Here is a 12015-nt window from a genome sequence, read left to right as displayed (position 1 = left end):
CATGGCCGGCCTCACCCCACCCAAGCCAGCTCCTTCCCGCTCCCAGCAGGTCTCCGCAGGCCCCTGCCGCCATTCCTCAGCTGCCCCGGCGCATGTGTGTGAAAACTGTCATAACCGGAGGGATTCGCAGCTAAACTACAGCGCTGACAACCAAGCTGGGTTTTCTGCCGGGCAGCAGGTCTAAGGCCGGCAGCTGCCATCCGATCCCCTCGGCGGTGACCTCCATCCACCCCGAGACCCTGCGAGCTGCCACCGCCCCGTGCGAAACCAGACTCTCCATGCCGAGGCTGAGGGACGAGCAGCAGGCTCTGTGCACAGGGATCCCCATCCCTGCGAGCCCTTCCCCGCCGCAGACTCTCTGATTTAGGAGAATCTAGGAGGATTTAATATGAGCTGCAAGCCAGGGAGCCAGCTCTCCAAAGCCTGCGGTGCTCCCATCTCCTCTGGGTGGGCGCTGCTGGAGGAGCCGCTACCTGCCTGGGCTGGGCTGAAAGGCCTGGAGGGTCCAGGCTCTGCCCTGGCACCAGCTGGCAGGGGCAATCTCTGCCTCCTCCAGCAGCGCTGGCAGCTCTCCTGGGGACGGGGAAGCTGCCCCTGCTTCACTGCTCTGCAGAGAAGCTGCCCTTTTTAGAGGGGGGCAGACGGGAGGGCCATAGTGCAGGGGCTGCTGGAGCAGGAGAAGGATGGGAGGGAGTGCCGACTGCTTCCCCATCTGCTGTGTTCAACGGCAGATAAAATGCTCCCCTGGCCTTCGCGCGAGGGGCTGATACCAGCCGAATTCAGTTTCCTGTGAGTCAGAAGCTGCTTCCTGCCGGCAGAGCCCTGCCTGATAATGGCTGCACTCTGTTTTCTGGCCGGGGAGCAGACCCTCTGCCCTCACCTCTTCTCGAACCTCCCACATGAAAGCGCTCATCTCTGTATCTCTCAACCACAGCATCTCCCCCCACCCCCCAATATGTTAAACTCTAATTTCCCACTGCTGTCTGGAAGGGCCACTGTCACCCTCATCCCTGAGCCACCCAAACAGGAGGTTTGGGGCCATCTGTATCCAGCTGCCCCTCAAGGTCACCTCCCTTGCATGAAGGAGAGACGCAGTGTCATTTCCTCAGCCTGCGCTCCTGCTGCCCGCCGGCAGTGGGGCACGACCGCCTTCCCCCAGACAGGTCAGGATCGGGGTTCCCCGGTCCCACGCTCGAGCGAGCCGCCCCACGGCGCAACCGCGGGTTCCCCAGCCCTTGCCTGGCAGTGCTATCTCTGCGGCAATCATCCGTCCCTCGCCCTCACTGCAAACCCTCAGTGGTTCCCTCTGCTGCATGCGCAAAGGTGCCGTCACATACCTGTTCCGAGATTAGCAAACTTGGGTTTGTGTTTTACCTGAAGCACTCTGCTCTCTTTTCTCTTTAAGGTGCCTTTTCAATTTCTACAACTTGTGTTTTGTTCTAAGGAATTTTCTGTTCTTCAGGAAAAAATTATCAGCTGTAAGGAGGAGCGGATGTGCACAGGAAAAAGCAGTTGGACAGAAACTGTGGCATAGAGACAGGGATGAAATCCTGCCGTGCTGTCAGAGACATCCCCATCAGGTGCTTCAGAGATGATACCTCGAATCCTTCTCCCTGGGCAGCCCACTGCCTTCCCGGCCACCTCCTGCGCCCGGTGCCGTGGGTACCGCCGGCAGACAGAGCGGCGAGCACAAGCAGCACAGCCCACCTCTGCAATTACTCCTCCTGCACAGGCTTCAGTACCAAAACAGACGTTTTATTTCAATATGGACTCTTACAACTTTTGATCAAGAAACTGTTCTTGGTACTTCTCATCTCTGGGAAGTCAGCCCTTGATTGGCTTCTATATTTAGACTTCTCCAGGGCTTTAGGAAGTTCACTCCTCATGGTATTTAGGTGTAGGATGAAAGCAGCTTTTGCGGGGGATATGTTAAACCACAGCAGGCTCCCTCTGCTAATGCTGCGAGGAGAAAGAAGAGCTAAATTCCTCGAACTTCCCTCTTCCTCTTGTCCCTCATGCCACGGGCACAGTGCGTGTCTTAGAAATAGGCACTGGGGAAATGCTAGGCTGAGAACAACATCAGCTGTATTGCTCATAATAAAAAGAACCCATCAGAAGAATATGGGAAATGCTCTCACTTACAGATTTTGCTCTTTTTTTCTCCCAGAAATATTTTGCTGGGAAATTTTTCTGATCATTTCTGGTTGAAAAATGAGGGGAAAGCAGTTGCTGAAATGTTGATGATGTTTCTCTGCTCTAAGCATTTATGTCATTTTGCACAAACCACCAAGCAAATATGAAGTCCCATCCTGCTCTTACAGCTACAGTCCTACTTACTGCAGTAAAAACAGCCCTGGCACTGCTGATCAGCTGAGCTTCACTCCGGCCCAGGAGAGTTAATTTCTCCAGGGGAAACCAAAGCACAAAGAAGAAGTCATTTGCCCAAAGCTACGCGTTGACTCAGACCAGGAGCCGGTGGACCGGTGTGCCCGATGGCCCCGGCCGCCAGCCTGTGCTGGGTGCATTCACATTGTTTCTCTATCCAGAACTGTATACAATACTTTTTTTTTTTTTTTTTTTTTTTCCGAAGTAAATACTTCCTTGTGAGGGGGAGCCGGGCGCATTATTTTTAGACAGCAAACAAAGCTGAGGTGTATGTCTTTCAGTGGGGGGCAGGCGCCTCTTACCAGCGAGCTGCTCTTTCAGCAGCCGCAGCTGAACTGTCGAGATGGGTGCCGGCCCTTGGGCTCCTCGCTGGCCGGTGCCGAGGGGAGGTGGGTGGGCAGCAGGGTCTGGTGGATGGCTGCTCCCCCTGGGAACGGCACTGCCCTCCATCCCCGGGTCCAGGAGGAGATGGCGGTTTGAGATTTGCTCAGATGCCTGCTCAGAGGCTTGCTGGGATGCCTGCTCTGCCCGAGAGGCAGAGGACATTTTGCACCGTGCAGGAGAGCGGAGCTGCCTCCCTGCCAGCACCGGGCTGCGTGCTGGCAGGAACCGCTGGATCTGGCATGCAGAGGTAAGTGCAGGGATCCCCAATAAACGTGACCATGTGCCTGGATGACAGAAATGAGCGGGGAGCCGGCGCTGCCCTGCCTGCAGGCAGCGTTACAGGGCAGGCGAGCAGGCTGTTTGAAGGATAGCAAAATACTGGGTGCCGTGGAGCAGCCTAAGCTACCATCAGAGCACCGTTTCTCTCAGTTTTGGTGAGAAAGGCTGCTGCGGCCTCGTGAGCAGAGCACCCGACTGACCTGCCTGGAAAATCGCTCCCCCGGGACCGCCGTCTTCCCACCCGTCAACTGGGGACCATGGCACTGTGCAGCTCTGCGGCGTGCCGTGACCGCTGCGGGAGAAGCATCGCATGGTGGCTTGCTAACAGGGAAGGTATCACAGACATTATTATTTGGGGATTATTATAATGTTGCAGTATTTTTTACTATTTCGAAATAGGTAGAGTTATAATGTGACTGTTGTTTTGGTTTTTTTTTAATAAATCTGTAAAGATGGATAGCTATTGCTTAAATCTTGTTTTACATTATTGGGGGGGGGTATGCTGCAGGGGTGAGAAAAAGGGGGGGAAATAGTAGACTGCATTTATAATTAGAAAAGAATTTATATTCCATAGTGTCCTGAAAGAAATCTAAAACTAGAAATCTAAAAAATATTGAAAATATACAGCTGTAACACAAACTCCCAACATGTTTAGAGCTGGCTCTTTCTTGAAGTAACTTATCACTGTGAGCAATCTCCACAGCACCGAGGCACTAATCTAACAAAGATCACTACCAAAGCAAAACCTTTCAAGTTGGAGGGGGGACAAGGCACTGTAACAAGTGATGAGGTTACCTGTCACAGCAAGGTGACCCCTCTCTTCCTGGGAATAGACCCAGCAGAGTTAGGGCAGCCACGCGGCGTCACCAGACACGGGGATGTCAAAACGAAACTAAGTAGGAGGAGGCACAGAGCAGCAGCAGCAGTTCAGCTCGTCAGTGGCAAGCAAAATTATGTAAAATAAGTTACAAATGATGCTACAGTGAATCAAGGTCAGGCTGGGCTGAGAGGCTGAGCCCGGGATGCGTGGCATCCTGGTGTCAGCTCCCTGCTCCCTGGCAATTTGGAGTATGTGGGCCACACTCGGAGACTCCCACAGGAACAGCAAGATGTGCCTCTAGGAAAATGCTGACAGCTCAGCAGCCGTTCACGGGGTGTGTGGGGTAAAATGCCTGCACGCCCTCCCCTCCCAAAACCCAGCCTCCTCACCAGGTAAGGGCACTGCAGGACTTGAACCCTGCTGTGCCGCGGTGCCTTCAGCACAGCCCGTCCCTGGCACCGGAGCCTGGAAATGCTGATGTCTCGCTTTACACCACCACATTGCTCGCTGCTGCTCCCTGTGAGCGCACGCTGGGTTCAAGAATACTGTGCCTTAAGTGCGGCTGATGACGAACCATAATGGTCATGCTGGACTCCATCATCCCCTTTCCCAACATGGGAACCCAGCAAAACACACGGCAGCTACCATCGGTGACAGCAGGCACCTACTGTTGTCACCGTGCGCATTTATTCTGGGCTGTGCACGTGGCTCTGCAGGGGTGGGGTGTCCTACACAGGGAATTGGGAGGGCATGGGGGAGAGACATTGATGGAGATCCATTAGGTCTCTCCCTGCATTCAGCTAAACCCTCCTCTGTATTCTGGATGTTTCCAACATAAACGCACAAGGTGGACCCCCAACTGTCCAAAATCTGAGCTCTGACTTGTAAATAATGCCCAGGAAGGATTCCCTGTTAACCTGGGACGGCCAAGTGGATTTTCTTGAGCTCTTCACTAAGACTACATGTGGGGGGAGCAGAAGTCAAACATGTTGGTTTAAAGCTCCATCATGGGACTCCATCAACAGAGACCCCTGTCCCAGGTCTGACACAGGTCAGCAACATCCCACCACATCTGGTCTAACAGCCACATCACCACAGGTTGGACACATGGGTCATATGGAGCTGCTTCACATCTGGGTCCCCCTGGTTTTCCGTGAATCTGTGTCTCCAAAAAGGGATGCTACTGGGAGCAGAAGAAAGAGAAGGCCAACCAAACGGGACAGGGAAGCCAGAAAATTAATATAACCTGCCCTCTGCGTGAAGAATAAATTGGCAGCTGACAGGTTATAATCTGTGCAAGCAGGATCTTCACAGGAGAGGTGAAGGCTCCATTGGGGGCCAATTGGATGGTTAATTAGGAGGACAAAGCAGAGGATTCGTGAAAATGTTTATGAAATGGTGCTTGGCAAAGGAGCCTCTGAGAAACGCTCATCAGAGAAGAGTTGCTTTTGGTTAGGAGGAGGAAACATGAGGGTGAAACAGCAGAACCGAGCACCGAGAGAGAAAATAGCAATGCAAATGTCTGTAAGAGGGACGGGGGATTCCCAAGTGCAGTGCAGAGGAGTTCAGGGAAGGACCCTATGACATCTAATTTTTCTAGAAATACATGGGCCGTGTCCTCCCTCTTCCTCCTCCCTCCCTGGTCCCCACCCCTGTGACCAAAAAAGCCGGGGCAGTGCAGAGCAGCCTCTCGAGGTAGCTGGCAGGCAGCCGCCGCCGCCAGCCAATCGGCGCTCCGTTCCCCGTGCAGAGAAGGGCACGAGGAAAGCAATTAAACCGAAGCTTTGATTAGGACTCACAGATGACTGCTTGTGTTAGAAATGCCTGAGCTTCTTTAAGCGTCTTGGCGGTGGCTGGAGCCGGCCTGATCCCCCATCCCCTCCTCGGCGCGTTGCTGCTGCAGCGGGAGCGTGACTGATGCTCTCTGTCCCACACACGGCTCCGGGAGCTCAGAGGTAGGAACCAGTTGCTAAGAGACAGGACTGTACTTTCCAGCCCACATCCAGACCTTTGTCACCAGCTCAAGGGCTTTCTGCTGGATCAAAACGCCCAATGCAGGTGAGCGGCAGCAGGCAGGCCTCCCTCCCAGCCCGGCAAAGACGCCCGGTCCTGGCTCGAGGAACCGCACAACCGGCATCCAAACCACTGATGGGAATGACAAATGTGAATGCAGCCCCAAGGGACCAGCTTCCCTGTGCTGACTGCTTGTCCCAGTGCCGTGAGACAGCAAACTGGAATGCCCCGTTGGTTACTAGGCACCAGTGTGGATGGTACTTGCAGCACCAAAACCCAGAAGGTTTGGGATATCTCGGCAGCGTGGATGAGTGCATGACTCAGGGTTTGCTTTGAGATCACTCCTTCACATGCAAGCCAAGCCAGGACTCCCAAACTTTATTCTCCTTTTTGAGGGGGGAGATGCCTGATGAGTCTGAATCCATTTTTAGCCCAGAGACTCCCATAACACAGACCCATCACTGTACCTGGCAAGCAGAAAGCCCAAACTCTGAGCCGCAGAGACTGCGTTACCCCATCTTCCCCAGAATGTCTCCCTCCCTCTTGGTGAGGAACGGGTCCATCTGAGCCGCCGGCATCACCTCTGCCTGCGTGTCGGAAGGAAAATACGTTCCTCTGGGCTGCCGAGCCGAAGCAGAGCAAGGGCAGAGAGAAACCATTCACACAGCAGCTCAGTTTCCCGCCTGTCATTCCATGAAGGGCCCTGTACCGTGCTGGTAGGACACAACCAGCCTCCCCTTAACTCCGCTGCCTTAATCTCAGAGACGCAGGGAAGAAGCCCTTACGCCAAACCTCTGGTCTCACTGTCTGCTCCCATATACACGCACACACCGTCTGCAGCTATTTCTCCTCAGATAAATTGCTACTCTTTGGCACCAGCTACAGAAGTGGAAATCAGCACCATTCCAACAAAGACAACGATTCTGGCCGACAGGTACTTGCCTTCGCTACAATCAGCTAATTAAACCAGGCACCGAAACTCGGTGATGGCTTTGGCCCATCTTGATGCAATTGTTTAGAGGTGGGCACAGCTAGTATCAGATTAGGGGAAGGTAATTGCTGATTTGCACTAAAGAAAGAGATAGGAATATGCTTTCCTCTGTCACAGCAATGCAGACAAGGTTTTGGGAAGCCAGAGCAACCGTGGGGGACAAGTGAATGGACACCCCATCGATGCTCCTCCACGCCTCTGTGGTTTCCCCACCATTCGTTTGTCCACAACATAAATTCACAGGCTGCTCATATCAGGCCTAACATAAGTACAAAAACAAAACTGTAGAATGTATATTAGCAAGAGATTATTGCTGAGAATGGTATGGACAAAGAGATTCTTGAGAAAGTCCTCACTGAAAGGAGTGTGGTCACCTCTCCGGGGCTCTGTGGCTGTCCTTGGTCAGCGACCGAATTCCCCTCTGAGTCACGGCCCACGAGGAGAGGTGAGAACAGCCTACATGTCACTCTTACAGACAGTCCTCTCCGCTCCTCCTTAATTCAGGGCCCTGAGTGCTTGGACCCCTCTTCCTTTGCAAAGGGAGGATGTAACCTGAAGAGTTGGAACAACGGCACCTCATCAGCCCTCGATTTCTTTCCATTTTAGCTTCATTTAACAAGGCCTTGCAGAGCTGTGCTTTGTTTGTTTGCTCTTTTACCTTCTTCAGAGCAATACTCACCAAGAACCACAAACCTGAAAGCAATTGTGGGGTGAGGGAGATAACTTTTGGATGAAAGTTATCCAAAAAATGCTGTTCCTCTCGGATCAGCAATGCTGTTGGTGTTTCTGGAATCATGTAGGACATACAGTGTAGATGGTAGAGAGAGAGTATTCTTTAAAGAACTCTTCAGTCAGACGTGTATCAGGGGACTGAGAGGAGAGGTGGGATGCAGGACCTTTGCTGATGCCACTCCAGGTCTCGCGAGCGCTGGTGACCAAAGCCAGTCCCCAAGGCTGAGGCTGTCTGGGGACGGTGGTATCTCCCGCTGGAGCTGCGCCACGAGCGCTGTATCACACCACCAACAACCATGGTGGGGCTGCCTTACAGTCAGGCTTGGAGCCTTGGCAGAAAAAAAAAAAAAAAAAAAAGCAAGGACTGAATTAGATGCTGTTTTCCCCCCTTATCCCTAGAAGCAGCTTCAGCAGGCTGTCCCGGAGGGGTGGGAGTGGGCAGGAGCTGGAAACGGGCTCTGCTGCCAACTCTCCTGCTCCCAGCTCAGCGAGGAACTTCATTCTGCCAGTCTGTGTAACTGCAGATCGTCAGAGCTCTTTAAATTCACCTTGCAAAGGTACCAGAGGCTTTTGCTGCTGCCTGGTGAGCTTAAGCCAGCTCTCGGGCCTGGAGGACTGCGTGTCACCACTGTGACTCTTACCACGAGCAGCTTCAGAAGTAAAAAACTGGTCCTGATGTTGTGCGAACTTGGAACTGAATCTGGAAGGGATATTGATGTAGAAGATTTTCTCTAGACTGGGTTGGATGGGACCGCGCACCCGGGCCAGCATCGTGCCAGTCTGCTACGCGCACATTGAAATGTAAACCTGCCTTCGGTTCAGCTCCTTGGCAAAGGCAGCGCTGCTCCGCGTGCGCAGGGGTGGGCTATTTCATAGCAGGTGAAGGCTCTGTATGCTCTAAGTAAGGCTTGTGCTATAGAAGTAATAGACAATTTCTCAGATAATACCCTCAGGCCCATTTGCCTTGTCTAAGGCTCTTCTGAATGGGCTTGATTTATTTTTTTTTATCACTTGAAGTCCACAGAAAGTCTAAGTGGTTATTCACATAGTGAAAACCTTCTGTTGACTAATGTTCTTAGAGGTTATAGATGTGCAGCTTTTTGGGGCACTGAATATGGGCATTGAAGGGTACTTGTACCAGGAAAAATGTAGCCTCTATTAGTTGTTGGAGCAGCATCTTTCCAACATGCCCGGCTTCTCAGCTCAAGCGTTCTGCCACTGTGCCGTGCTGTCCCAAGGCCTGGCACCGCGGCTTTCGCATCACAACGCTCCCTGTCTCCGGCGCTCAAATGTATTTAGGGATGGGCTGTACTGTGAGATTTATCCTGTGTCCCGTGTGACACTTTTCCTGCTGTCGGTGAAAGGCCTCCATCCATTTTGCTTCTTGGCCTCATCAACTTCTCTTTACAGCGCTCCCCCCACGATAGTACCCTTCCTCGGGTGAGTGTCACCGGGCACGATTGTAAAATAATTTTGAACATCTGGTGGCTCCAGGGGAGCCAGCACAGGTGAACTGTACTTGTACAACAACAGCAACCCACCCACACGATTGTCCTCAGCCCTTCAGTAATGCCTACGAGAACACCAGAACCTCGTGTCAGCTCTGCCGGGGACAGGGAGAGAGCAGGAAAGCAAAATCAAATGCGGGCGAGCACTGCAGAGCCTACCCGATGCCCAAGCCTCCACACAGGGCCGGTCTGACGCCGGGCTCCCCCTGCTTCATCCCGCAGTCCTCCAGCCTGCATCACGGCCTGCCAGGATGAATCTGTCCTGCGAGGCTGGCCACCGCTCCGGAGTTGTGACAAGCTCCCACCACACACGGGTGAAGTACAGCATTGATTTAGAGAGCTTTAGAGTGCGTAAGCGTTCCCGCAGCTAATGCTGAACCAAAGTCTGAGGCGAACCCTCCCCTGCACACCCTGCTGCTACAGCCACATCCATCTGCATCGTCCCTTGTCACCAAAGCGCTGTCCATTTCCCTGTGCCTCGTCTCCATCTCACTCTACATTTGTATGAGAAAGACTGTCTAAATGATGCTAAATGCTTAGGACAAGAGGGACATGAGATTATAATGAACTGCATCTTAGCACCTTGTCACGAACAAATTCTCCCACAGTTCTTAGCAAATCTGGGGAGAAGGGAGAGCGCTACACATTCAGTACCGGGGTTCGGTCCAGCCCACAGGTAACGAGGTGTTTTACACCTTAGCACACGTTATCCACATGAAAGAAGGGCAGACCTGGGCACTTCAGGCTGTATCCATTGTCTGTGCTGCAGTAGCACACAAAGATACCCTCCTCCTCCTCCTCAGTACAGCCTAAATGTGCTTTTTTTTTCAACTCCTTGACCTAAAGGATGCAGCATCCAGCCCATACCCGAATAGGGCTGTCAGACAACGATGTCCTACACTGCTAAACCTCATGTGTTTATCTGCATAGGGGTTTTTTAATTGTATGTGTTAAATGTCCAGCATCTTTGGGACGTTCATCTGGGAAAAAGAAATCTGAACAGTCTCTGTGCCAGACATCCGTCCGCACTGCTGTTCCTATTCCCAGTGCATTCTTTGAGAAGACCACCATCTGCTCTGACCACCACCTAAGGCAGATGCCCCCTTCTCAGTGCACAGTCCCAGCTCTCAAGCCACCCAAATCTGATTAGGCCTGTTCTGATTGAGAGGCCTGGAGGAGGGCAAGGGAAAGTTACTCGGGAGAGAAAATAATAACCACATGTTAATTATGTTTGCACTACAGATGCGCAGAAAATACACAAACCAGCACAGGATGTGTAAGCCAAAAGGAAAAAAACTACCGTCTTGCTGCTGGGGGGTTATTCTTTTTTGCATTTGGGATTATTTTTAATTTTTTTTTTTTTTTCTAGAGGAGGAGTGGCCCCAGCCCCGTTAGGAGAAGGAAAGATCTTATCCCCACTGCTGCCCTCTACACGCTCTTTACCACCTCTCTTCTAGCTCGCACTCCCGGTACCTCGGATTTCCTGTAGCGACCTGCAGATACGGCGCAGCGGCGCGCACCCCCCCGCCTGCCCCCGCGCTGCACCCTGCCTGGGTGTTGTGCTTTGCCTGTCTCTTCAGCGGTGGGACAGTCCCGAACACGCTGCTGCTTCTCCGGCAGATGCGCTCTGAGAAGGACGAGCGGACAGGACGAGCGGTATCAGGTTGCTGAGGAGCACAGCCAGGAGAAAGCAACCGAAATGCCACTCCAGAAGTATTTGGGAAAAGCAGCTAAACAGGCATTAAACCGCAATACACGCTTTACTGTGAAGCAAAAGGCTCGTATCAGCTTGATGAATTATTTGACTGCATGCATGGGAGAAATTAAATACACCCACAAACCCAGCCCAAACCACCGAGGACGAGGAGAGCACTGAATTATCAGGAGCTGAAGAAAATCCCTGTCAAGTTATCTCTAAATTTGAGAGCCACTTCAGGCAAAACCAAAAGGCAGCAACTGCATCCGTTTGAAACTGTCCACGGGATTCCTGGCAGAGAGGGGCACAGTGGGCTGGAGAGGGCTGGGACAGAGGCAACAACTTCTACAGAACCAGCACCGGAGGATTTGGGGGAGCGCAACGACTGGTACTCCCTACAGCCAGTGGCTCTGTAAAGCGCTCCCAGCCCTAACGTCCGGCAGGCGCCGCGGGACGCTGGGAAATAAGCGGTATTGCCCCTCAGAAAATTCAGTTGTCCCCCGAGGGCATGCCTGGTTTTTGTTTGTTGGTTTACAGGAGCCGGGGTGTATCGCCTATCTGTAGCCTGCAGGGACTCTGCCACGGAAGATGCGGGGGCCTAGACACGCTCCTTGCTGAAACTTCCTCTGTGCAGAAGCCCTTTGGGAATACGCGGGCTTGCGCCGGCCTGGTTGAGCTGCTGACCCTAGGGACCCCCTCACGGACAAAGGGGAGGGGGCGTCTAGCTAGCAGCAGGGTCGAGGGAGTCTGGCTCGGCCTCTCTGGGGTACCATGACTCTGCAGCATTTGGAAGATCTGGGATAGAGTCGCCGGCTTAGATGGAGAGGACCCGGGGGAAGTGCGGTATCTGCGGAACGGGGGTACCGCTCCTAATCCGCCCTCGGTGGGGGCTCTTTGGTGTGTGTGTGGGGGGAAGCGGGAGAGAAAGGCTGCAAAGAGGTCTCCAAAAAAAAAAAAATTGCGAAGAATTTTTTTTGGGGCATGGCATGGGGGAGGGGGGCTGCAAGGGGAGAAAGAAAGGCGCCTCTGAGCACCACGAAGGGAAAAGGAGAAATAATGACCCTTCCCCCTCCCCCCAATAATAAGGCAGACCAGATGGGAGGTAAATAGTGCGTTTAGAAGCATTTGCCACAGATGGGCTGCCCTCAATGGAAGCATCCTCCAGCCACATCAATGCTGGAGTCTGTGTGTGCACAGAAAACACTGC

The sequence above is a fragment of the Charadrius vociferus genome, unplaced genomic scaffold, assembly GCF_000708025.1.
Source record: "Charadrius vociferus isolate BGI_N301 unplaced genomic scaffold, ASM70802v2 scaffold259, whole genome shotgun sequence".
Taxonomy (NCBI): domain Eukaryota; kingdom Metazoa; phylum Chordata; class Aves; order Charadriiformes; family Charadriidae; genus Charadrius; species Charadrius vociferus.
Note: the sequence above shows the minus strand (reverse complement) of the source record.